General features: G+C 48.2%; 1 pseudogene; it reads right to left on the reverse strand.

Moving 5' to 3' along the window:
- Nucleotides 1–14,095: 14,095 nt before the first annotated feature.
- Nucleotides 14,096–14,927, reverse strand: LOC121837557 (annotated as a pseudogene).
- Nucleotides 14,928–24,136: the final 9,209 nt, after the last annotated feature.

A 24,136-nucleotide genomic window follows, 5' to 3' on the forward strand; every position in this document is an offset into this window, starting at 1 on the left:
ACCTTGTCCTGTTTCCCTTCGGCTGCGTCCCTGTTTTTTTCGGCGGTTTTTCTGTTTGCAATGAACGAACTGGCCCAAATCTCCACTTTATTTCGATAAAAGAAAAATGGCAAACCCGGAGGCCAGTTTCAGGCGGGTGGTAAGTTGTGGCTAGAGTGCAGACCTCTTGGTTTCAAATAAAGAAAACCCGGGAGCGCCCAGGGCCGAGTCCTCGCCCACCAGCGCCAAAATACGTGAGTATGATGACGCCAGCGAGCGCACCCGGGCGCCTCCGCCCCCTGTTTGCTTGCGGGTAAAGGAAGTAATTCAATAGCTTGGTCCACACTATGAGTAAACTACGCAAATCACCTCGCCTGTTTCGCCATCTCCGCAGCCCCCGCCCGCGCCTTCGACACCCGCATGGCCCAGTAGCGTTTCCAACCTTCCGGCTCCTTCCTTGGAGGCTTCCTTGGAGGCCCGAGGAAGCTGAGCCGGGAGGTTAGCTCGTTCCAGAGACGAACTTTGTCGTCTCTGGACAGCGCCGGGCTCAGCTTAGTTGAGCCGCGTACCAGAGAGGCCACATCCTCCTGTTTCTTGAGCAGTCATCAGCGCCAGAAATTTGAACTAGGCGCTCATCCGCGTCCCGCATGTTGTTCTAGCCTTTCATGCGAGTTTTCTCTATCTAATATTTCCTGGAACCGCTAAAAAATCAGTTGTTTATTTCAATAGAGCACGTGCATTTTTTTTAGTTTGACAAGTTTCTTTAAATAGAGCCGATGTGAAGGTCGCCGCCGCAAGGGATTGGCTGCCATCACTTGTCTAAAAGCAGAAACTGCCTTTCCGGTTGCCGGAGAAACGGACGCTTGCGTAGGGACTAGATTCCAGATAGGTACCGCCGGGAAAGCGTAGGTACGGCAGGGGGACAGCGTAGCTACTTCCGCTCTTCGGTGGTTGGCTCTTGACGCCGCTCAAGTGAGTGACAGACGCCAATCTTGCAATGTCGTCACGGCGTCAAAGAGGGCGGTTTCGCGGTGCGCGCCGTTGCTTGGTTACGCTCCTCCTGCCGGTACGTCACTTCTGTTTCTAGTTTCTCGAAAGTCCAACATAGGTCCCCAGGTTTTTCGTCTCGTTTCTTCCAAGGGAACACAGGAATGCATGTCTGGCACGGCGACTTCTGCCCACCGCCACAGACCGGAAGTGCGTCCGGCGCGCCACCACCGCGGCGTGACGTAGGAGAGTTGAGTTGGTGTATTGGACGCGCGCAGGTCGCTTTGCATGGCCTGGACGGTGATGGCCCGGGGGAGTGGGGGAGGGGGAGAAGACGAAAGAGAAGAAGGGGAGCGGAGAAACAGACCGATAAGCGCGCAGGGCAGCGCAAACTAGCGCATCCGTGTTACGGTGATCACGTGAACGCCCGGTCAGCCAGCACCCGGAGGAGAAACTCATGACGTCATCGTTCAATTTCGCTCTGAGAAGTAAAAACAAGCTAAACATGAGAATGATTATAATGCAATTCAATGCAATTCAATGCAATTCAATGCAATTCAATGACGTAGTCATGCCTGGGACGTAGTGGTTCAACGTTGGCCGCTCCAACTCCGTCGTATTGACTGCGCTGATGATTGCACCTCGCGCCGCACGCTAGAGTTGGCAGATTTCGGCGACTTGGCTCGCTTGAAGGTTTGCTGGCCAGTTTATTAAATATATAAACGGAATTAGATCGTAATATTTTACATGGGGCCTTCCTATATGATACTGAAGAGGGCTACATTGTTTTCTAAATATCAAAAATGAAGCGGAGTTGCCCCTTAACGGACAGGAAGCTTCAACGCGGTGCCCGCCTTTGCAACTGGGAGCGCGATGGGACGGGCGAACGGCTAAGTAGGGCGAATTTGGGCCACGGCGCGGCGCCACAGGTATCGCTCCAGCGCGCCCCCTGGCCCAGCCGAGCGGTCCCATAGCTCTCAAGTTCTGAGCAGCGCTCCAGGCGAGTGAAATAGAATATTTGGCTCGCGTTTCAAACATGCATCAATACGCTTGGCCACTACAGTTTTTTCTACTCTGTTCCATTCTAATGGCGAATTCCACTGGGCGTTTTGGAGCGCGTCGGGATCCGTTAACCAGATACGGACTGGAGCACACGATCCCAACGGGGTCGCGCCGCCTACGGATCCCCATTGGAACATGACCACTGCTCCGGGATCGGCGGATGCCTTCCCGTCATTCAACTGCCCGGGAATTCCCTTGCCGCGGCCGCCGCGGTTGTTTCGAAGACATTTTCGCAATCGCGGCGCAAACACGTGTTCGACACACGAGCGGCAGGAATGGCTCAGGCGCTTCTAGCAAAGATTGACGGAATGCCCCTAGCGCGGCAAATACCTTCTCTTCTTCCTGGAAAACGAACTGGCTGTCGAGCCAAGGGGTAAACAGGCGGCCATTACGAATGCTTCTGATGTCGAGACAATCTAGGAGCCCATGCTTCTTCCGAGGAGAGATGGGCGAGATCAGGCAAGATGCCCCACGAGAAAGGAAGTCACGTGTGTGCGCCGAGGGCTTGCCGGGCTGGCTTCCGGTTGAATCCGCCGAAATCGTGGGAGCGACTTTTCTCGGATCCAGATCGAGATCTGGAGCGGAAGCTAATTGAAAACGACCTGTGAAACACGTCAGTCTCGATCCCGATCGCCCAGTTAAATAGGATCGCTACAGAAAAGTTGATCCCGGCGCGCTCCAAAACGACCAGTTGAATTCGCCATAAGTGCCAGCGTAGCAGAGGCTACAAGAGCGAGTTCCGAGCTTTCAATGTCCCTGCCAAGCACTCGCGCTCGTGCAGTGCGAACATCGTTCAGGGGAACATGCTTAAGCAAGTAGCTTTGGCTTCGCTATCAAGTAAAGTGAAACATACGGGCTCACGGAAGCCATGAAAAAAACCAATAAAATGATAAAGCTGAAAGAAATGTCTAATCGGACGCCGAGGCCACGAGCTGGATAATTCTCTTTTTTATCTTAGTTTTTTTATACGTTTTGTTATCGCGCGTTTACAGATGCTGACAGATGCTTGCATTCGAACGTGGCACATGCAAAATCGAACGTCACAGCGCCGCCTGGGTGGTGCTGCCAGCATAACATGGTCGCGTCTTGCAGACGCGCTCACGCCCCCTGCCCGAGAGCAAAGGGGCGCGTTTTGCTGGCCGGGAGTGGCATTCTTGCGCAGTGCGAAGCTGCCTACGTCATGAGTACCCGCTCTTCTGAGAGCAGCAACGTACGGGAGAGACAGCCGAGGTATGGTATTCTAGCCACCATAGCCGAGGTGGGTACTCTCGCGCCTTCTCGTCGTATTTGACGGGACGCTACGAGATCAGATGCTGCAGCCGGCGCCGCCTCCGCCGCTCGAAGAAGATAGGTTTAAACGCAACCCGCTCGTCGTCGCCGCCGCCGGGAGCGGATTCGCTCCCGGCGGCGGCGAATCCGCTGGTGTAAACGTACCATAACGTACCATAAGGTGTAAACGTACCATAACATGTGAATCGAAGGCAAGGGTGCGTTTACACTTGCGAATTCGCGAGCGGATCCACGCCGGCGGCAAGTGCATGGACTTCGGAGCCGGTTGGCAAAATCCGCTCGTCGCATGCGGAAACACATATGAATTAGTACGGGCCCCATATCAAAAGTTTCTGCCAGCCACGAGTCGATTTTCGCCACCCGGCTCCAAAATCCGCTGGCCGTCGCCACCGCGGATTCGCCCGCGAATCCGCAAGTGTGAACGTACCGATTCGCACGGAGCAATTTTACTCGCGATTTCGCAGTTGCAACTCGGCTCGCATTCGCAAGCCAAGCAATCGAAAGCAAAATCACGCCAAGTGAACCAAACTTAACCTCATGCTTAGGAATCACGACGGAAGTATAGCATACGTCACTCCTTCGTTAATTTTATCCCCCCAAAAAAGATATTAAACAAGCTTGGCTTTGGCGGCGCCATCGAGCATACAAGCTTATATACCATTTTTTGCCGTCTCGTTTAGTCGAGGTTTCTCGGCATAACCGTAAGAGTCTACTTCATGGTGACGACACCAAGCGCTGTATACGGATCAAAACCACATCCCCTAAAAGACACCAACAACCTATTTTGTCATCGAAAAGCCGCACTAACACTAATCGCATAGTAAAAAATAGAAAGAAACAAAAACGGTGTTTGCTGCGGACATGATGACACTCAGGACTATACGAAGACACGCGTCAAGCATATGCGTTAGAAGCAAGTTTTGCTCCATACATTTGCATGCGTGTAACATGTGTGCAGCCAGTCCTCGGATGACGACCTGTGACCGTCATGCAAAGGAAAAAAGAAGCCCCGGACAATATGTCTGCAAACTGTGTAGGCATGACGTATACGAAAGACAGTCTGCAAGACATGTTATAAGCATGCATATATGCGAAGCAAACAATTGCTTCTAACATATGCGCTTGAGACACGTTCGCAGACAATTTTGTGTCACCCATCTTTTGTAAGACGCGCGAACAGTCAGACTGTGGATATAAAGGGCGATTCCAGTACATTTTTTGCGATTTTTATATAACGACTGTTTTGTGAGCAAAGGTACTGCACCTCGTAAATTACGAGTTGTATTTTTTTTTTTTTTCGCTACCTCGAGTAGTTTTATAGATATCTTGTCTCAAAGCCTTTTCCTTTGTTTTTTCGCTCGGGGTTTTAGCGGCAGGAAACTACCGGCTCGATCACGGTGCTAACACTTCAGATCAGCTGCGTGGCCATCGTTTGACGCAAACTTCGTGCCGCGGTACCGCCAATCGTCTACGACTGAGCTGGTCGCAAGAGCATGCAGTTAACGATCAGTCAGGCAAGATGCTACGGCTATTTTGTTGCTTTGCTTCGTAGATATGACACATCTCTAGCAAATTTTATTAAACATTCGTAAAGTTGCCGGCCGAAAAGCGAGTTGGCCAAGAAGAACAGGCTCGGTGGAGGAAACGCTTTTCCGTCCCCACAAGCGTAAAACAGTTCGCGACAGAACAAAGCAATATTACACGAGCTTCCTAACACCAAATCCAATGCTGAGAAAGTCTCACTTCTGAATAATGACGATCGGCAGTTGCGTCTGCTCTGCACAAGCACCAAAATGGTGGCGCCCACAACAATGCCGGGGAACAGAGTGCCGATAGTCTAAGCGCAGCTCATTTAGTGCTTCTAGTTTCAGGTATACGTACGCCCTCCGCCTTCTACACAATAAAGGCCCCTTCACACTCTTGCAACAAGGTACGACCGAGAGAGACTAAACTTGTTAAAACCTCTTAAAATTTTTCAGGACGACAGAACACACTGGCACGCTGGCGCCATCTATGCGGTGACCCTGGAACTGCATTTCACCAGAGCGAAGGTTTTGCGGGATTTCCGAGGTCAAATTGGTGTAATACCTATAAGAATGGCTCGTTTATGACGTTGACAAACGTTTTTTGAGCCAAAAAAGAAAGGATAATTCGCGAGAGAAATAGAAAATATGCCGGACCGCCAAGTTTACACTGTACCCAATAGATGGCGCCAGTGTGTCCTCTGGTTATAGGAGGTGTTAAGGAACCCAGTTTTAAGATGTCGCAAGAGTGTGAACGGGCCTTTAAAAAGAGTTTGAAAGAAAAAAAAACAAAAAAAAAAAAACAACGACGGAGCTTGTTTTCTTTTAATCTTGACGTGCAATTTTGTTACAGGGCTGCGCCAGCACAGCCCTAGTTGCGAACGTTGCAAACACGACGAGGATGCAGTCGCGGCGACGCGACGTGACGTGACTACACTTAACTCTTTTTATATATATATTCTGCGTGATTTGTTCGGTTTTTATCTTGTTTTGTTTTTGGGCAAGTATTTATACTGTACATATTGAAGTTTACGTTTCTTCTTTCTTTTCTTTTTCGTGTTGTATTTTGTATTGTTTTGTACAACCGGGCTAAATATAAAGGGTTGAGTTTAGCCAATACAATCCTTCCCCTCGAAACATCATCACTAGTCACTGAATTCTCCCGGAGTAACAGAAATCCCAAGCTTCATTTCAGAACTCGGTCGGGGCGCAGCAGTCGCGGTGCCCAGTATGGCGCTGCCCTGTGCGGTGTAGCGCTCGCTCTCGTTCGAGTCCTTCAATCCGCGTTCCTGGCCTGTGGAGACCGATGGTTTCTTTTTGTTCAAACTCTTTCCTTCGTTCCGAGCGGTGAGTGACTTGCCTCCCAGCTGCCTCGTCTCTCCATCTCTCTCGCCTCGAAGCCTTCTAAGCCTAGAGCAACTGCATATGTACCACATGCGGAGCAGAGTATCACGATGGCTCTCCCTGGGCGGCCATGCTGGATCCAAGGCCGCATTGCGGGACGCGAGCGTCGCTTCTTCAGGAGTTCCGGAAACGCGGACGTAGTGGCCGTGAGGCGGCGCGCTGCGGCGTGCGGAGCAAGAAAAAAATAGTGCGGCGATACGCCGGGCGTGCGCCGTCGTCTCGTCATTTGTCTCCTGTTTTTCTCTACGCCTTCAATAGAACACAGTAGCCGACCAACACTTCTCTTATGGTGAATTCCACTCGTAGATCTGGAGCGCTTTCCAGAATCCGCGAGGGAGGCAAAATTCCGCTCCGTGGGACCCTCTCCGAATCGACGAGGGGAAGATAAACTTGCATTTTTGGAGCGACCTCCCCCACACCCCTTCCCACCCCTTTTCCCTCCGCCGTACAAAATGGCCGCTGCTCGAACTTGACCAGTCCCACCAACCGTGTCCCGATTTGCGGGACACGGCTAATCTTTCCGACAACCAGTGACGACTGTCACTGCTTAGCTGCAGAAGTAACACGCGACACAGACCGGGCGAAATTATACGTACCACGGCGCCCATGTCACAAATAACGAAGACGTCCGCGTTCGGCACCGTCACATACCTTTCGGCCGCCTCGAAGCGGCGGGGCACGGACAGCGATTGCCAGCGGTGGAGTTCAGATTTGTAGTACGACTTTAATAAACACAGAGGTAACAAATCATCACTTGCGCGGTCGTTGCCTAACCACTTCTTGCTTTATTTCACGGGAAAACGCCGACGGAATGCAGTGTAAAAAGGTAAACAATCACAGGCTGCAGAATGAATAGGCCTAACCTTGCGTCTGCCTCCGGCTTTTCTGTCGTTCCTTTTCTCGTTCTTCCTCTTGCGATCACAGAGTCAGCGCTCACGATTTGCCACGCTCCACATTCCCGGCTTTTTATCCCTGATCTACGCGAAGTAGAAGCGTTGGAGTCGTCACAATCCAGAGTAAACAACCGACGCACCCGAACAGATCCAACTCCACGACCCGACCGGCCCGCCAATCTCTCCAACCTCGCCGCGCATGCGCACCGCCGATTTAGTCGGAAATCACGTGGGCCGCTCTGTCGACTTCCGGAGAGATCTGTGAAACCCCGCAGAGCAAGTTCGGCGGAGTTTGGGGCGCTCCGTGGAGCGGGCGCTGCCAGAGATCTACGAGCGGAAGATGACCAACTTGAGCCAGATCTGCGAGCGGAATATGCGCGCTCCAAATGGAGCGCTTTTGGAGCGCTCGAGATCTGCGAGCGGAATTCACCATTAGAAAGACGTAGCTGCGCGTGGATGTCTGGTCCGAAGTGCCCGGATGTGCCGGTCACGTATCACTCCGCGAGCGCCGCAAATGCGAGAACCGCGATCGTTCTTCGTGTCGTCTGCTTCCGAGACTTTGGATACATGTTTTAAAACATTGCTCGTGTTATAAAGGAACGTGATTTGACTGTACCCAGTGGCTACACATAATGTTCAATGGTCAAAGAACCTTCAAATTCTTTCAATTTTAATGTAAAACTTTTTTTTTTTTTTTTTGCGATTGCAACGCGAGAAACGTGCTCCGTCTGAAGATCGGCGCCTGCAAGGTCGTGTTCTCTCCTGAAGGTTGGATCCAGTTCGGCTCACGTGACCGCTTCTCCGCCAGTTGGTGGCGCAAGGGAAAGAGACGCGATACGCTGGCTCTGCAAGCAGAGCCTATTAGCCCCGAGAAGTTCGCGTGGCGCCCCCTTACGGCGAACCGGGGTGACGTCACGGCGAGGAGAGAATTTTTCCCCGACTCGCCCCGCTCGCCCTGTGGAGGCTGTGACGAGGCTAGCTGACGGCGCGCTTGTTTCTATTTTATTGGGAAGTATAAATTTTATATGCGCCTTTATTGAGGTATGGCCTGTAGCTACAGGCGAAACTTCAACCAACATTTTAAGCATGGTTAACGGGGCAGCCAACACATGAATCACATCTGGTATATGAAAATAAAGAAATATGGCCACAATTGCAGGAGCATCACTATAGATTTATATTTTGCACAATAAATGCTGCTGATGGTCTGAATGAATTGGCAGGTTATATATAATATATTTTCTTGTATCTCTGTTTTTAAACAAGATCGCCGAAGCCGAAAAGCTGCATGCTGCTCGAGCAACATGCTAAATACAGTCTGGGCCATGGGGCGATAATCATAAGTAAGGCAGCCCAAGTGCAGGGGCAAAGTAAAAAAACGAGGAACATTTATTATACACATTGCTCGCATTTGACCTTTGCTGGATTCTTGTAGTATTTCAATGAACTACACGTGTGGTATCTGTGGACGTGTTTATATCAACCCTCAAGTAATGTATAACAAACGTAAGCGAAGGTGTCCAGCTCGTTATTAGTCTCTCAAGCCCTAAAATTGAGATTTTACTTAAACCGAATTGTCCTGAAGCTAAAATATCAGAAGCTTTTCTCACGCAGACTGTCGCCTTTCACAGGTTCCACATTTTCTGCTACTATAGTGCTGCATCTAGCACTGGACAGACGTTCGAATGCTTGCTTTTACTTCTGTTTTCCTCTGTTGTCAGAAAGTCCAGCTGTAGGGAGTTCGGAGGCTGAGGAAGCTTTTGGGGACCTGCAGCAGTGTCTCTTTTAATTGGAAATGACAATTCAGACTAAACGGTGTATTTTCCGAATACCCAAGGCTGGAATAAAAATGTCAGAAAAAAGTATAAACATTCCAAATTACGGCACTATTGCTGTGCATATTTTGGGCAGTTCAATACATATCATACAGGCAACTAGGGGCAATTCGGTCGTTTTTGCTACTACCATACAAACTAATTTTCAGTAATTGTGCATCGCCTTCAAGAAATATGCCTGCATACGTGTATAAACTATATAATTAGTTCACGAAGAAGCTACATTTATGTAAAACAACCCTGTTCCACGAGCACTTCAAAGATCATCAGACGCGGGGCCTTTAAAAGATCTGCGAACCAGCGCATGCGGAGTGGCAGCGCAGAGTCGGGGTCGCGAGCTAATTTGCCGACCACCCAAAGGCCCATGATATAAATGCCACTTCAAATGCCTTGAAAGCGGGATGTAATATCGTCCTAAATCATGAACATGCAAGGAACAGAATTCCAGCGTCTGAAACACTTGCGCCACCGCTTCACCGACCCCTCGCAAGATTGTCTCGTGCCGTGTGGACGGACAGGGAGATTCATCGGTGGAATTGCCTCCGCCGATAGCTTTCGGGATTTGTAACCCAATTTTAAAGGTAAAAGGGACAAGCAGGCTTATGAAATGTACGGAAGCACGTCAATATCGGCCTAACCCAACGTCTTGTACATCGGGTAAACGAAGTCCAGCTCCTTGAAGAGCTTGCGGCACACAACGCCGAACGAAAAAACCGGCGCTGGGAAACGAGCCGATGCGAGATCGCGGAGCGGAGTCCTCCGCCTGACGTCACGGTACACCTCACCCAATCAGGGCGCGGCGACCGCAGCGACACTTGTGTTCGCTCTCGGGGCTAATACACGTTTGCAAGTTCGGTCTCATGGCGCCGCCATCTTGCTCACTGGGGTGGGCCTGGGCACGGCCATAATCCAATTACGACGACTTAGCAAGGCTTCGTAATTGGATTATAATTCGTCCAAGCGCACCCCAGCCAAGCAAGATGGCAGCGCCCTGAAGCCGGACGTGCAAACGTGTATACATTTACTCCATCTAAGCCAAGCGCTCGCTTGGGTTTTTCATGTTGGCCGCCACTGCACCATGTTCGGAAAATGCAAAGCGCAAGCTATTTGGAATGATTGAATTTGGGTACCCTAAAGAAATAGCAAAGTACCCCAGTACATACCGGATCGGTATACATGCCTCGCATTGACGTCACATCCGCCGCCATTGTTCCGGACTATGCTCCGATGCCCATGCCTTTTCTAGGATACATTTGGCACCATAGAATTTCATCTGCTCGGCAAGTCTCACCGTGAAGAACAAATTCGATGGCGCGAAATGTATGCTGCAACAGGTACTACGGGCCACGACCTACTGCAATCATGACCTGCCCACAGAATGGCTCCCTAAGGAAGACGCTATCGCCTTGCCATTGGGGGCGTTCGGTAATGGCTTTTCTGCGACCTAAACACGGTTCACAACCTGTCTAGTGCACGGCCCGCACCTGATAATGTCTGTTCCTTGGGAACACCTACCGTAGCGTGGCGCCAGCAGGCTGCAGTAGTAGTAGCACACAGCAGGGTGCATCGCTTCCATGTTTGCTTGGATCGAAAAGGCGCGTTTCTCAGGCACGAAAACGCAAAGGCGTTGTTCAGCCCCGACTGCTCTTGTGCCATCGTCGAAAATAAAGTGTTTTTGGACCACCCATAAAAAAATACTGTGCTGGCAGCCGGCGCCTCTAGTGACGAATTTGTCACGCGACCACCGACTGACAAGGTCCTGCGAGGCACGCAGGTCAGGACCAGATACGGCCGCCGCACCTTGCGCGCCTTCGATTGATAGACGGATACCCTATAGGAAAAAAGAAAGCCGCTATGCAGCGCCGCGAAGTCATAGCTTGACGGAACGCCATGTACTACAAGGTGCGCGCTGGCACATTCATCTGTGGGCAGGTCAGGATTAGAGTATAGCCCTGCTACGTGCATAGAAATGGCACGCAGCAATGACGGCTGGTACGGTGCCATATGCCGTCACGTGCAAGGCATGTGCACTATGTTGGATCAAGGGAAACAGTAACTTACGCTTCGTAGTATTTTCTTCCTAACGAATGCTGCTCAGCGAAGGTTTTCCAGCTCCAATCCTTCACAATCGTACGGAGAGCGCGACACTGGCCACACACGATTTTAATTTATAGCTGGGGTCCGTTTTGCTCTCTGGCTCTAACCTCAGAGCTTCCTTCCAGGAATTGAGGTGGCCGTGTAATGAATTGAAAGTGATCGCGGTTAGACGGCAGGGCAACCACGAGGCTTGAATTGATTGGCCGACAGAACTCGTGATGATCTGATTGGCGGCCTTTCCGCTAGAGCGTGACGTGCAAATTTGACCCTGGTTTTGTCGCGTGCAGTTATCAGTGTTTAAACCGAATAGTCCTTTGTCATACACCCTCCTGACAGTGACAAATCGAGCAAAGCGACTACCTTCCATAGTGGGGCAGTTCTGACAGTTTAGAGCGCATGTAACATATTAAACAAGCCCAAAGTTGACGAGAGTGCGAAACATTACACACACACACAAAAAAGAAAACACAGCCAAAGTAGATTTTTTTTAATTTCATGCGAAGTTTTTGTAGATGTAACTTGAAGTGGTGAAGAGCCCTTACTTGTATTTCGCATGAAGCTTAAATAACCTAAATGCGAAGCCTCCATTGTGATACAAATTTGTTCAATGAACGATGCTCGAAGTTTTACAAATCAGGTATAGCGAATCCAAAACTAAATTGCTCAGAGACAAAAAAAAAAAAAAAAAAAAAAGTAGAGCGCGTCTTTTCGAGAATCGAGGCGTTCCTGGCGGCGCAATGCCACGCAGAGCAAAGTTTAGATATCGATCTGTTAAACCTGATTTTACGACATCTCGTTACAGCCAAATAGAGGGTGATTCCACGAGAGATCGAACGCACGGGTCCACTCAACATTTTTATTTGTTCTGGTTGTTTTATATGTGATGTGCACTCAAACCAATCGCACGAAACGGAACTTTTTTTCTCAAAACCGTGTTTTCACTACAAAAAAAAAAAAAAAAATGTTTCAAGATTGCGCGACGGCCCTGCTCCCACCGCGGACTGCATTAGGTGCCAACTTTGCGCTCCTGTGGAAGGGAGGTGAAACGTGGTACGCCAAAAATGTTTCCTGTTTTATGTAACACACCGAAGTTTAAGTCAACGGCATGCAAATATTGTGTGCTTTATGAATTAAAAAATTATATAAAAAATTCCTAACTTTAGACCAGGTGCAACAAACACGCTAACTTTCAGGCCTTCTACCTCAATCTGTATGGCATTAACGAGTTCGAAAGCTACACATAATATAGGCCAGGGCATCTGAATTATTCGTAAAAAATATGAGCTTCCGATGAAAAGATAAACATAACAAAAAATTATTTTGAAAAAAAACACGTTTTCAAAAAAATACCCTTATTGAAAAACAAAAAAAAAAAACAAAACAAAAACCTGGCATTGATTTCATTAAAACTCTGGGGTACAACTCCCCTTAGGCCAGGCAAAAAGAAAGTGCAAAAACATGTTGCATCATTTGCTTGGTACAAATGGACCTTTTCCGAGAAGCGTTCTGCGCGCGCGCGAGCGCCCGATGCCAAGCGGTGGAAGTCGGCACGAAAAATCGAGGAAATTCGGAATGAGGCTGTAGATCGACGAGTAGAACACGTAACTGCAGCATATATATAATTGTGTTACACAAAAAAAAGAAAGTGGACGGAAAGAAAAACACGACGTTTGGGTGGACGCTACGGATTTCCCATTTTAATGTCGCGTTGGGCACGCGACGCAGCTCAGAGAGCGAAGCAACTGGTAGCGTAGCTCCCATTATCGATTGGTAGCGCAGGTAGGTCACTTCCTCGATTTTTAGTTCGTGCAGCCACCGCCTGGTGCCGTCGCTATTTGGAAAAGGTCCATTGCAACTGGTCAAAGTGGCGGTTGCAAATCGTCTTGACTCCGGCTTTTTTCGTTTCTCCCCTCTGCTAACTTCTTTTTTTCTAGCAAAAATTTAAACTTTTTTTTTGTCACAAATAAGAAAGTGTATGTGTTGTAGCTTGCTGTCAGAGAAGATATCTTTCCAGATTATCTTTTGCTTGTGGCTGCCTACGGGCACGTATGAAAGTTTACGCTCATGCGTTAAAGGTTCTGGTGGAGAACCAGCATATCACACTTCTGTGTTCGCATCAGTGTTGTAGCTGCCTCGGGCACTTGTGAAGAACATACAAACACGAAACGATGATTCCTGTTTCGGCGCGCGCAGTAAGCGAAATACGAGCTCCTATTCGGTGAACCCCTGCAGTGTGCGTTTGGAAAAAAGTAGGGGAGGGCGGAGGAGGCTGGGCAAGGCAGGACTTCTTGAACTTGATCGCGCTTGGACTTCGCATGTCTCGTGTATTAGAACTGTAGATAATAAATGAACGACGCTTCGGGTACAAGGGTACGGGACGCTTATGTTACGGCGGAGCCAAGGAGGAGGTTTACGCTTGCCACGCGGTGTACTTCGCGGTCGCTCTCGCTGTCAGGAGCTCGTAAGATATTTGAGCTCGCGTTTACCGCTGGGAAAACATACACGTCCACCTTGGCTCCACCGTAACATAGGCGCACCATACTCGTGTGCCTGAGGCGTCGCTCGTTTATTCTCTACAGTTCTAATAAGCGAAACACGAGCTGTCTTCAGCTTGACTCCGGCACGAACGTTCATGCGCTTCCTTCCTTTCGTCTAAAAACGTAACAGCTACTTAAAGAGGACGGCTCGTCAACGCTTCCCCTTGAAGGAAATTTGGAGAATCCACTGAACTCTGATCGCATCAAGGTGGATTACTGTGACAGTTCATCTAGACTCTTTTAGAATGCGCGGTGGCAGAATTGATGTCTTCGTGGCTGTAATATCATCTGGAAAGCTGTGTATCTGTGCGTGTTTCCCCAGGAAAGGCATACAAGATGAGCAGTGCGGTCATGTCCTCTTGGTGTCGGGAACTGCTGCAACCAAGCTCACTGCAATTAAACCTTTTTAAATCTGAGTATAGCGTGTTGCAGTAATTGAACGTCAAAGGCTTACGGTATGAAAACTAAATTGATTTACTATTTACATGGCGAAGTTAACCTACGGGTGTTGGTCATCGCAGTCGTTCCGTACATCTTCTTCTTCGATCTGCCTTTTGCCAAACCGTTCCTTCGTCTTCCTCGTTCTCGTTAACCACATATTTACACGAGCACTGTGCGGCTGTTTCCCGTGAGGAGGATTCCAATTTACAATTCACAACACACTGCCCCCAAATGAGCGTTTTTAGATCGCTCATTCAACATAAAGCTCTAGGGTATATAAAAGTTGCACGGGTCTTTTCAGCACTTGTCCGTCTGGCACGTTCACAGCGCAGGATCACACTATACTGTCCCGGCCGTAGAATACCTGCCCAATTCGTCCAGTCCGCCACAGGTGTCTGGGCGTTTTGTTTTCTTCAACTAGAACCAGATCGCCTTCTTGCGCTTGGCTGTTTCGGTGACAAGTTGTTTCGTGTGCTGATCGCAGCTGGAGCAAGTATTCTTTTCGCCACCGCTCTCAAAAGTGGTCTAGCAGTTGTTGATGCTTTCTTTAACGCCGGGTGACATTTTCTCTCGTAGAGGTTTGGAATTTCTCAGCACCCGCAGTTGGAAGAGCTGTCGGTCGCTTTCCAGTAAAACAATGCGCCGGGGTCAACGCTTCGGGCTCGTCGGGAGAGGCTTGCAGAAATGAGAGGGGTCGTGAGTTAACAACTGCCTCAATTTCATGGAGTATAGTGGTAAGCTCTTCAAAACTGCAGCAATTTCTTCTAAGAACTTTCCGAAGGCATGTTTTGGCAGCGCTCCCCCCCATACCATACGCTCCCAAAACAAACCCCACCGGGCAGCTCGGTCAACAATGAATTTACACTGTATTCGTTATTCGGTAGTATTCTTGCATTCTTGTGTTTCAGCACGTTCTATAAGCCGTGGAGTCCGGGGTCAGTATGAAGCTCTGCCAGCGTGTCCCCGCCCTGTTCCGCGATCGCATCTTTCTGAAGACATTCTTTGTACAACCTCCGCGCCGTGATCAGCTCCGGGTATTTGTCTTCTGATTTGACGACAGCGAGCAGCCCTTCTATCAAATTGTCTTGCGATGTAGTCGCTTGACGGACTGGCAAATGTTTGCAGTCAAACTTGTAGAAATTGCGGCACGCACGGCGGGAGTAGTTCAGTACGAGAATTTTTAGAAACATTCGCCCACTGGTCAAGTAACGCGCGTCCCTGCATCTCGTGGGTGCAGCATGCCGAAAGGTTGGATCTTCCTTCATAGCCTTCAGGTTGGAAAGGTTGAAGACGAGATGATGGTCTAGTCCTAACCCATGTATTCCTCGACTGCTCAGAGCGACGACCAGCGTAAGTGAGACGACGGCAACTAGAACTACCACGGAGTAAGCGAAGAGCTCCTTGTCGGCCATTCTTCGGTTTGTTCTCTTTCGTTTGAGAAACTTTCTGGTCGACGTCTGATTGCAAAACACACTGTCGGACTGCAAATTACGCTCGCCGTTGTCCTCTTCGCTGACACTCGCTTTCTCAAAGTTATTGTGAGCGCACGACACAACCATGTTCGAAGACTGCCACGTGTCGGATACTCTCGACTTCTTTGATTGCGAGCGGCTGTCGGAAGTCTTATTCAGTCTGATTTGAACCTCGGGCCCAACACTGTCAGATTCGCTTGAAACATCCAGCCTCTGGTCCCCATCGATGTCAGAGCGTTTTGACGAAGACAGCTGACACTGTCGGTCGTTTCTTTGATTGGTTAATTTCGGGGAGCGCTGCGAATGCGGCGGGTGACTGCACTTCAGGCTGCCGCCTATATCCTTGCAAGTGTACTTTCCGACGCAAGTGAGGTCTCCTTGAATTCGTTCTTCGTACTCGTGGTCGTTCTCTTGCCACTGCAGGTTTACGGAAATCGGGGATCCGACGGAACGTTTATGCTTCGTCTTGGCGGTGGTTTTCTCGGTGTCGTCGTCTTTTTTATTAGAGCCCCCCTTGTTTGTACTGCAGGTTAAGGAACTCTGAAGTGATGTAGGGCCTTGAAAAGTCCACCCAAAAGTTGTGTCTGAAGCCATCAGGCTGCAGTTGCTTTCACAACGTCGCACCGGCTCACTGGCGACTTTCCACATTTGGTCTGACCCAATAAGCAGGCTTATGCCTGGTTCGGTAGAAACACCGGGGAAGAGAAGCTTGTCAGCGATGCAGCCTCCGTCTTCCTCAATGCTGCGGACAAGCTCATGATTTACAGGTACCTGAACAATGTCCTCGCATATAAATGAGATTTCTACCGCTTCAACACTGCATTCTTCGTTGTTGTACTGACTACGCAGCTTCACTTGAACCAGCCTTCGTTTTTTCGGCAGTGAAGTAGAACTTCCAAAGGTGTTCAAGCGTAGTCTGGTCTCTCCTAGCACCTTAAGACCCAGCTTGCGAGAAACGTCTTCTCGTATAAACGTTCGCTGACTTCCACTGTCTAAGATGGCACGTGCGTAGACAGTATTTCCATCCTCGACCACCCAGGTCCGAAAGGTCTGAAGTAAGACGTCGTCGTCTATCGAAATCCCAGTGCTACCAATGCCAGCGCTTTGAACGCTAGTCGTCATGGTTTGTGTTGCACTAGTGTTCGCTGAAGGCTTCCAGGTCGGATCGCACATGGATGTTGCGTGTCGCCCCGCACAGGAAGTGCAAGACAATATCCTGTGACAGTCCTTTGACCTATGTCCTCTTAGGGTGCACCGGAAACATCGCATCTCTCCTGAAAGTTTCTTCTTCTTCTCCATTAGAGAGATGCTACTGGTGCAGTTTTCCGTGCTGTGTCCTGTAGTTTTGCAAAAAATGCACTCCTCCTTGTCATCTTGAGCTTTGGCATGGAGAACCGCAGAAGTCGGAAGATGAGCTCGTTGATGTAGTTGCTCTCGATTTGTTCTTGGTGGACGATCATCTCTGACACCAGATCTTTCTCTACTCTCGATCTCGATTAGCAGATATTCAAGCAACTGTTGCAAATCTCCCTCCGCCCTTCTGCTGTTCAGTTGAGCGTCCTCATTTCGATGTGTTGGTCTGGCGGACAGCTCAGCGGTTCTGGAAGTACCTGAGATTGACCCCAGCTCTTCTGCTTGTAATGTGGGTGGAGATGAATGTGCAGCCACGTCTCCCTCGTACGGATGGACGGTCTTCCTTTCAGAATGGCCAGCACGTCGGTAGAAATCCACCACTATTTCAGATGGAAGAGCCTTGATGACAGTGTCCATCAGCATGGTCGAGTAGCTGTCTGAGCTGACACCAAGTCCATGAAGACCGCGGATGTGGGTTTGCACCTGATCGTAAAGTCTCCTCAAACCCTTGGTGTCGTTTAAGTAGGTGACACTCGGAAGCATTCGAAGCTTTGTAAGGTGGTCTTGCTGGATTCGCCTGTAGTCTCCAAACTGTCTAGTTAAGATTTCAATTGCGTCGTTGTAGCACGCATCCGTCACTTGGAGACCATCGATAGATGCCTTGGCGGGTCCACTAACCAGCGTCCTTAAGTATTGAAACTTCTCGCCGCTTGACAGCTCTCCGTTTTCGTGAATGGCACGCTTGAATTGTTGCCAAAATGGCTGCCACTCAGCAAGCTCGCCCTTAAAGGATTGCAGCTGCAACTTCGGTAGTTTATAACCGCTCCGTCTTCGTTCTTCGCTTCGTGAGGCAATTGCCGATGTTGATGGTCGCGCTGGTTCACCAGAACGTAGTTGCACTGCTCGACTTTGAAGCATGCTCAAGGTGTGGGTCGTTTCTTCCTCGTACTCAATTACCGACTGGTATTCGTTCTCAAGATCTACATCGGCAATGAAGGGCTCAAGCTCGGTGTTCAGCTTCTTGAGTTCTTCATAATTTACCTCAATCTTTCTTGCTATGGCCTCGATTTGAATTACATCCGCAGTGTTGAGAACAGCGGTGGCCTCTCTGACAATTCGGGTGTTTTGTGCTCTGCGAGCAGTCCTTTTCGTTCGCACCCTTTCCATGTTTGAATAAATCGAGAGGTTGGTAAGCTTCGGGTAATAGAGTTGCTTACTTGTTCCGATGTCGATCCATATTTTGTTCGAGGTTAGTCCATGGCGTTCACTCGTTCGCTGCTCAGCAACTGACTTCGTTTCGCTGAGGGTCGTTCCTGGTTTGAAGTCCCGGGTTTCGGCACCATTCAGTTGTTGCAGTAATTGAACGTCAAAGACTTACGGTATGAAAACTAAATTTATTTACTATTTACATGGCGAAGTTAATCTACGGGTGTTGGTCATCGCAGTCGTTCCGTATATCTTCTTCTTCGATCTGCCTTTTGCCAAACCGTTCCTTCGTCTTCCTCGTTCTCGTTAACCACATATTTACACGAGCACTGTGCGGCTGTTTCCCGTGAGGAGGATTCCAATTTACAATTCACAACATAGCGAATGTGCCAGACATTGGTTCGAACTCGCAAGGCAGCCAGGAAGGCCAACAACAATTTAATTTTATGTGTGCCCGTTCAAAAAAATTGGACGTTTGAGTGATTTATACAGCGTAAGGTTGGTCTGCCAGTAGGGGCGACACTGGTTTACACTGTAGATGAGCAATTTAGCCAGTGCAGTACAACCGCTAGCCTGGGGTCTTTAACGTGCACCACGCAGTAGTGACACACGACCGCACGCCGGTACGATGCTCATCCAGATCGAAACGGGCAGGGGTGGGGCGGTGCCCGTTCTAAGCGACAGAAGCATCGCTAACTTTTGTGGTGTTTCGTGTAAATACATATTATCAGACTAAACTTCCTGTTTGGAGCGGTAAAAAAACTGAACTTATTCAAAGAGTGCAAAAAGAGACCAGCGGCGGGGAGAAGCGAAAGCTCAGAGTCAAGATGCTTCGCAACCGCCACTTTGACCGGTTAAAACTTTTGTACCAAGCAAATGATGCAATGTTTTTGTACGTATTTTTTTTTTTTTTTTTTGCCTTGGCTAAGCAGAGTTGTACCCCAAAGTTTTAAAGGGACCATGAAATGACTTTTTTACTTTTTCCACATAACTTTTACAATAAACCGTCAATGTTCACTGAATGCCGAACAGGCATCCGTTTTCGTCTCGGTTTATTAACTTCTACACAAAAAATTAATGAAATATCGACTTTTTCTTGACCGCAAAACAAGCCGTGACGTACGATGTTTCCGGAACCGGAAGTTCTCTCTGCAGTAGGAGATGGGAGCGTTAGCGAGTTGGGGTGCGCCGGTGGGTTTTACTGCGCCGATGTCACCGACGTATTTTCTGAATCGGCGCCTCTCATCGCCGCATCGCAGCTGAACGAAATTCAATGAGATACGTTGCGCTACAGCGACAGCATGGGACTAGTCCCATACGCCGGTATGCCTGTTGGGAAGTGCAGATGGGAACAATTTGCCGCGGCGTTTTTCGCGGTCTCGGAGATGCAGGAGCGAGCCGACGTTAAAAAAGATACGTTTGAACTGTCAGCAAGAGCCACGTAAATACCTGACCACACTCGGAGCGGACGCGCGCGTTTGATGAAGTGCTGTATTCGCGCTGTTGGTAAGCGCTTCGGGACCGATCTTTTACAATTGCAACTCGATACTGACGCGACACTCGGCAAAGAAAGGTTGGACCGGTATTGCACGTATACCTCCCACGAACTGTTACAGCTCGACAGTGACGTGCAGTCTGTCAGAATAAAAATGGCATACCAATAACAAAGTGTACATACCGTGCTACGAAGGTAATCCATACAGCGTTTATTTCAGCTCTATATCACACAAAACAAGGAGAGGATCGACGAGGGTCCCTTTTCGACGAGTGTTCGTCAACACTGCCTCGGAAAACAAGGGGAAGAGATTGACCTCACCTCTTAACCTAAAATTGAGGTCAGCGATCAAACTATAATACGGAAGGGTCCACAAGGGTAGCGCGGGCATATTCCATTCAGTACGCCAGCCGGTCGTAGGCAGACGGTCTTGCGACGAAGCAACGCTGCGCCGAGTCGGAGTGCCTGCTAGGCCTATATTCTGAGAGTTTCGTCGGAGCGGGATTCGCGGCAGTTGTCGCTCTTCTCGGGTGTTTGTGGATCCAGCGTTCTTGTTCGTCGTGGTTTGTTTTAAGTACATTTCTTTCTTGCTGCTTGAAGTCGGCACGCGCGAGATGAACACGTAGAAAAATAAACGTTCAGTCAGTCCGAGTTTTGAGAGGAAGGAAACCAGAGGAAATAACCGTTCTCAACTTGGCCGTGCCCTACTGCGCACGCGCAGTAGTTGCTTCGTCTACCACACGATAGATGGCGCTTGGCTCTCAGCATTATCAAATTTGGCAATTTTCGCCACACATCTCTAATTATGCTACAAAATGTGGATCTGAATATTATTTAACAAAACTTTTAGAAAACATTCGCCGGCTATTTATTGTTTACGATCGCGGTGCTGGTGAGGTAGGCTCTTACCCAATAGGCGATGTGGATTCGGCTGACGTGCACCGATTCTGCGTATGCATCGTAGTGAAAAGGCAGAGCTTTCGAAGGAAAGAAGTCGCAAAAGAGTCCAGTTTTCTTTTAAAAGTTCTATAGCAAATAATTTTTTTTGGCTCCCTAGTCTTGTGTTTTTGTGTTCCTTTTCACACCTTTTACGACGAGCGGTGGATGAAATTCGATTTTAAAATCATTTCATGGTCCCTTTAATAGACCAAAAACCGGTTTTTCTTTCAATACGTGAATTTTTTAAATGTGTTGTTCAAAAATATTTTTTAATGTTTACTTTGTTGCCAAAAAATCGTATTTTGTAAGTATATTTTGGATGCCCTGGCCTTTATTGTGTTTAGTTTTCAAGTTCGTTAACCTCATACATATTGGGGTATAAGGCCACAAAGTTAGCGTATTTGTTTCGCCTAGTCTAAGTTATGCATGTTTTATATATTTTTTATTTTATACAAAACATAATAACTGCATGAAGTTGACTTAAACTTTGATGCATTTTCGTCGTACCAAGTTTAGCGTGCCGTCCACAGGGCCGCAAAGTTGGCAACATTTGCAGTCCGCGGTGGAAGCAATCAAATTTAGGCTTTTTTTTTTTTTGGCTAGATCTAGTTTTGGTGAAACTGTGATCGCCCGATACAAAGGGTTAAGCCACCGTATCCATATCCATATCCATATCCATAGCAGGGCCGTCGCGCAATCTTAATTAGAGCATTTTTTTTTCTCGAAGTGAAAACGCTTTCTCGATAAACAAAGTTGAGCTTCGTGTGATTCATCTATGTGTACATCGCGTAAAAAAAAAAAGAAAAAAAAAATGTCGAGTGGACTTGCAGGTTCGATTTGTTGTGGAATCACCCATCATAAACTTTCATGAGTGTCCGTAGACAGCCAAATGCAAAAGAAAATCTGGAAAGATATCGTTTCTGACAGCAAGCTACAACACATAATTTTTCTTATTTGGGACAAAAAAAGAAAGTTTCAATTTTCTAGAAAAAAAAGAAAGTTAGCAGCGGGGAGGAACGAAAAACTTCGGAGTCAAGACGCTTTGCAACCGCGATTTTGACCGGTTACAATTTTTGTACCAAGTAAATGATGCAACATATTTTTGCACTTTCTTTTTGCCTGGCCTAAAAAAAATTGTGCCCCAGAGTTTTAATAAAATCGAGACCGTTTTTTTTTCGATATGGGCATTTTTTTTGTAAAATGTGTTTTTTCAAAATGATTTTTTGTTATGTCGATAATTTTATCGGAAGCTCATATTTTTCACGAATAATTTAGACGCTATGGCCTATATTATGTGCAGCTTTCGAACTCATTAATGCCGTACAGATTGAGGTAGAAGGCTTGAAAGGTGGTGTGTTTGTTGCACACCAAAAATTCCGAACCGGTCGAAGGTTCGAAAGTTTTTATTAATTTTTTTTAATTCATAAAACACACAATATTCGCATGCCGTTCACTTAACCTTTGGTGTGTTACATGAAATAAAAAACATTTTTGGCGTACCACGTTTCGCCTCCCTTCCGCAGGACCGCAAAGTTGGTACCTAATGCAGCCCGCGGTGGGAGCGGGGCCGTCGCGCAATCTTGAAACATTTTCTTTTTTCTTTTTTTTTTGTAGTGAAAACACGGTTTTGAGAAAAAAAGTTCCGTTTCGTGCGATTCATTTGAGTGCCCATCACATATAAGAAATCCAGAACAAATAAAAATGTTGAGTGGACCTGCTCGTTCGATCCTTCGTGGAATCACCCTACCGTGCATGCATCCATGAATTCATGAATGTCTTTAAATCTATAATACTGTTGGTGTTGCTTACCGATACGGATAGAATTCTGGGGCACGTTTCTTCGGGCTCCCGACGTGCAAGAGTTTGTGCGAAGGCGAGCACAGCACATGGAAGAACTCTACTGGGCCGATCGTCCTGTTCCATGGTCTCCTCGATATTTTAGGCTTCTTAAATGATCCGTGAGCCGGGAGAGTCATGTCGCACTCTGGAGTGGTAGCCAGGCTGCCAGAAAGGTATGGGACGCGGTCGGCCGTACTCCTACTCCTCGCTAAGTCTAGGCAGGAACTTAGTGCCGCTGGAGGTCTGTGTAATAATGGGGGCCCTCAAGAAGATAAATGGGTGCAATGCGCGCGAGCGCTGAATTTATTTTTACGCAGTGCTGAGATGCACGACGTCGTTCAACGGGTAACCAAAACCATGCCCCTACACTCCGTGGTCAAATAGTCCTAAAAAGAAACGCGCGCAGCGAGTCGTGCAGGGAATAAGGAAATAAAAAATACATGCTTTGTAGAACATGAATTGGGCGGTACCTAGCGTCACCTAGCCTAGCTACTTGCAATAGATGGATGGATGAATCCGGCTGAGCCCTTTGGATCGGGCGGTAGCTTACGCCACCTAGTCATTTTGTTTTACCATTTAAGCTTAGAATATTTAAATGTGAAAACTATATTTACTCCGCACTGAAAAGAAAGTGAGGCTATAAAACCCCCTTGCCATAAGTTAATAAGAAATCACCTAGTTTACTCTCACCTTCTGCCATCATTCACTTAATCTTTGCTTGGTAATTTCTACTGTCTTGAAATCCACTTTTCCTTCGCTGTCTCTAAAACCCAATGAATTTATTAAATTTATGTTGCCTTCGGTAAGCATAGGGTGAAGCCCTTTACAGTAGGGTATCAAGTGCTCAGCCATCTCGTCCTCCTCTCCACAAGCAGTGCACACTGTATCCATTTCCTGGTACTCCCTCTGTATCTTCTGGTTCGCAGAACACCCGTCCTCGCCTCAAACAACAATGAGCTTCCCCTAGAATTGTCATAAATGCTTTCTTTGGGAACAACTGTTTCGTTTCATCTCTAGCTTTCCAGAGTCGTCTTTGTCTGCATTCCCTGTAGCCACCGACCTCTTTCTGTGGCCTTAACTTTCTTCTTAACTGAGATCTGCTCTTCCGTAACCCCCCATAGCCTAAATACTTTTCACTTAATTTCATAGTGCGCTGCCTCCACGTTGTGTCTATACTCCTCATGTATACACCAACTCATGTTTACAAACAAACGGGAGCGCCCCTAGCGGACGCCACCGGCGCCGCGCATGCGCGGTGGATGGTGGGCAAGAAGCCCGCCGTCGCCCATAAACAAACCATTGAATTGCGTTGTTGTTGGCGTCGGTGGGAGTCCCCATGCTCTTTTTCGCGTTGGAATTGTTGATTCTACGTCCTCCTAACAATGTCTGACTACTTGAGCGGCTTCAGCAAAACTACCGAGGCAAAACTTTGCGTGAATTATGTGACGTGCGGCGATTCATTTCACGTGGACGCCGCAGAATGGGCGCTAAAGCCTGACTCCCACGATGAGATTCCGCTCGCTATTTTCAGTCGCGACGTCGCTCGGACTGCAAAAGCGTGGACCGTAGCTGAGATAGTGGACATCGACACTGAAAACCGCAAGTAGAAATGGGCATTACAAGTCGGTGATGGCCACTGGTAACAATGATCAACAACTTCTTGTATTTGTTTACACTTAGACGACTTACCCCAGCCAACCTTCAAAAGTGTTTTGAGGCCTGCACTTAGTTCTTATCGCAATTGCCGGGTCAACGTTTGGTTTACGGGCCGCTGTCGTTTGAAC

This window comes from Ixodes scapularis, unplaced genomic scaffold (genome assembly GCF_016920785.2).
Source record: "Ixodes scapularis isolate PalLabHiFi unplaced genomic scaffold, ASM1692078v2 PGA_scaffold4__175_contigs__length_147842914, whole genome shotgun sequence".
NCBI classification, from domain to species: Eukaryota; Metazoa; Arthropoda; class Arachnida; order Ixodida; family Ixodidae; genus Ixodes; species Ixodes scapularis.